The sequence below is a fragment of the Trichosurus vulpecula genome, chromosome 7, assembly GCF_011100635.1.
Source record: "Trichosurus vulpecula isolate mTriVul1 chromosome 7, mTriVul1.pri, whole genome shotgun sequence".
Lineage (NCBI taxonomy): Eukaryota > Metazoa > Chordata > Mammalia > Diprotodontia > Phalangeridae > Trichosurus > Trichosurus vulpecula.
Genome location: NC_050579.1, coordinates 172,053,689 through 172,057,105, shown reverse-complemented (window position 1 = coordinate 172,057,105; position 3,417 = coordinate 172,053,689).

Sequence of the window (3,417 nt, the reverse complement as noted above, 5' to 3'; positions counted from 1 at the left end):
AGTTGAAACAAAGCGTTATAAAAGAGTCAAGAAGGGAACAATCACTGCTAAAATAGAGAGAGACTTCATCGATAAGGTGACATTGAAGCTAGATCTTGAGTCACACAATTTTCAGAGTTGGGGAAGCTATTTAATCCAATCTATAACTGAAAAGGAACTCCCTAATCCAAGTCACCATCTAGCCTTTGCTTGAAGATGCACAGTGGAAGGACATTAACTAATCTGAAATGTGGCCTATTGTACTTTTGGATAGCTCTAATTCTTAGGACTTGTTTCCCCTTATTTTAAACTTAAATTTATGGCTTTGATATGTCTACCCATTTCTGCTGGTTGTTCCTTCTGGGGCAAAACAGAACAATTTTAATGCCTCTACCAAGTGATAGCCTTCCAAATACTTGAAGATAACTATTATGTCATAGCTATCACAGCTAAAGTAATTTTTCTAAAGTACAGTTCTGTTTATTTTACCCAATAAACTCTGAAGGCTCTCTATGATATTTAGGGCCAGATTTGGTCTATTTGGAATTTAAAGCTTGTCAGAGAGTTCTGGATCACAAGATTAACAAAATGGAAGAATGGGCACTTTCTCTGATCCTCAGAAATTCACAAACCTCTCCAAGGTAGTAGTTATGTGTAAAGATATGACTATATTGCCTGTTTCCATACTCTATAATAACAAAACCTCTAGCAACATAAAAGCCCAATGAACTAATGACAGAGAAGGCTAATTCCTAATCCTACCCTAACTCAGTACCTCCTTACCCACCAGTCTTCATGTTCTGTCAGAGCTGCAGAAGCCAACCCATTGGATTGTAGAAGAACTCAACTGTTTCCCCTTCCCTCTCCTGCAAATACCACAGAAAACCAAAAGGCAGAAGCTTATGCTAACTAGTCTGTGGTAGGGGCATTGCTCTGTGCAACAGTACTCTGGCAGAGAACTGAGGAACAGAGCTTACTAGGTCAGGATGCCAGCATGTGTGACACTCCACCAAGTCTGAGGTAAAGGGCGCAGCACCTATATGGGGCCAATTCTGTCTCCCCAGAAGTCTCTTGGGCCTGTCACTGAGGCTAATGATACAAGAATTCCCTAGAAAGGTTTTTGGTATAGCCCACAGGGAATATAAGGCAAAAAACAAAGAGAACTTAAGAAACATCTCAGGAGGAAGAAAACTCTAATAAAGGCCTTGAGCCTAAGCAGATAAATCAGCAGGAGAGGTAATAATAATTGAAGGAAATATAGTCTCCTTATCAGTTAAATGAGTTCACATATCTATATATAAAATTTATCCGACGAAGGGAAATGAATCAGCACCTAAAGAGGCAGAGGACTCTGTGAGTTCCAAAGAGAGCAAGGAACCAAAGCAGAATGTTCCTGAATGGTTAAAAAGAGAAATAAGAATTTGAAAACAGAATTTGTGGCCTGCACAGCAGAAATAATCAGTAGAATAGAAGAAAATTGCCAGCCTCACCAAAGATTACAAAAGAGGGAACAAATTATTGGTAATGCAAATGTATAGAAGTTATGGACAATATGGAAAAAGAGAAGCAAAAAGCAAATGTTAAAAGAAAGCTTGATTTTCAAAAAGAAAAAAGCAGATTAACCTTGAAGACTTTGGCTTAAGGGTTACAGTTCTCCCAGAACAACATGGCAAGCCCAAAAATCTGAATACCACAAACTAAGAAATAATACAGGAAAACTTCCCAGAACTTCTGAACAAAGAAAACTAAGTTTCAATTGGAAGAATCAATAGGTTGCCTTGGGGGCAGGGAGCCTATGAGATAAACTCCAACCCATGTAGTGGTTATATTCAACAATTCAAATGGTAAACAACAAATTCTGTAAGTAATTAGGAGAAAGACCTTCAAATAAAAAAGGAAAGGAAATTTGAATAACACAAAATTGTTCTGTACCCACCAGAAACCACTGGGACACCAAATGAGCTCAAGATAGAAACCAAGGTGACATCCCTTGCAAACTTGAACCTAACTATTAATTTTTTAAAAAAAGATTCAATAAAAATTGAAGAGTTTGAAGCACTCCTACCAAGAAAGCCAGACCTGACTAATTTGCTTTTCAAATACCCCAGACCATAGAAATACAAGGAAAGTAAGTAAATATACCAGTAAAAGACAACAACAAAAGAACAGAGACCATTAATAGGTTTCTTTCTAAAAGTGTACGAGGAGGCAAAGGTTAAAGTGAAAGTCAAATAGAAAAAAAGATGGTGGAGTAACAGGACCAAAATATTATAGACTGAGCTTTGCAACATTCTACCAGCAGGGAAATCAATGTCTGTTTATGATACTAAGTTGCAGAATGGAAGAGCACATAAAAGGAGAGAGGAGATTAGGAAGATAGAGAAGAATATGATGCACTTTAATCCAGTCAAATATTAACAAGGAAAAGAAAATCAAAATAAACCTACAGGTGAGGTGACAAAGGAAAGGATTGAAACCAAGGAAAGAAAGGAGGGAATCTTCTGGTGGAAAGAAATCCCACTGAAAAACACTCTCTGGGAAAGAGAAATATTCTCTGTATGGAGAAAGGGACCTTACAATGTATGTAATATAAAGGGATTTGTGCTTAGAGAGACCATTTATTCTTGCCTCAGGAAAAGGGGGATTAGAGCTCCCAGGGGCAACTGACTTTCAGAAAAGGGTATCAGAGTAGAAGGACTCAGAATGGACTCATAGACTCAAAATGATGATTTCATGGCAAATGGGGAAAAAATGATCATGGAATGGGCAAAGGTTAATAATAAACTCTGTAATCATTTCCATAGGAAAATTCTTGACCAAGGGCAATACTTCCAGTCTCTCTATCACCTGCAGGAGTTGGTCTTTCTAAGAACAAAACACAACAGGACAAGCAAACATTAGAGAAGAGCTACAAAACAATAACATAAACTATTTAGAAGGAGAAACCTAAAAAAAGTACATTGGAAGCTTTAATTCCTTGAGGAATATGGAGACTAAAGAAAGAATGAATAAGTGCAAGGGCAATGAATTAAGGAATAGAAGTCTAGAATAGACAGAAAGGGAAAATAATAAAGAGAACAGGGGAAAAATCCTTTTAAGGAAAAAAATTAGAAAATAAAAATTTAAAGCTATCAAACAAAATATGTGGAAGGGGCTGAGAAGAACTGATTAATTAAAAGAAGATAATGAGGGGAAGAATTAGATAATTAGATAAAAGAATGAAAGAAAAAAGAAATAATTACTCTGTAAAACATTAGGCAATGGAACTTGAAGATGAGAGAAAGTGAGGCCATTAAATGTGAATGGATTAAACAAACCAATAAAACAAAAAGTGCAGTACATTGGTTAAGAAAGCAAAACTACAGAATCTGTTGCTTATAAGAAACAATCCTAAAAAAAAGACATACACACAAAAAAATGAGGAGATGGAACAACATT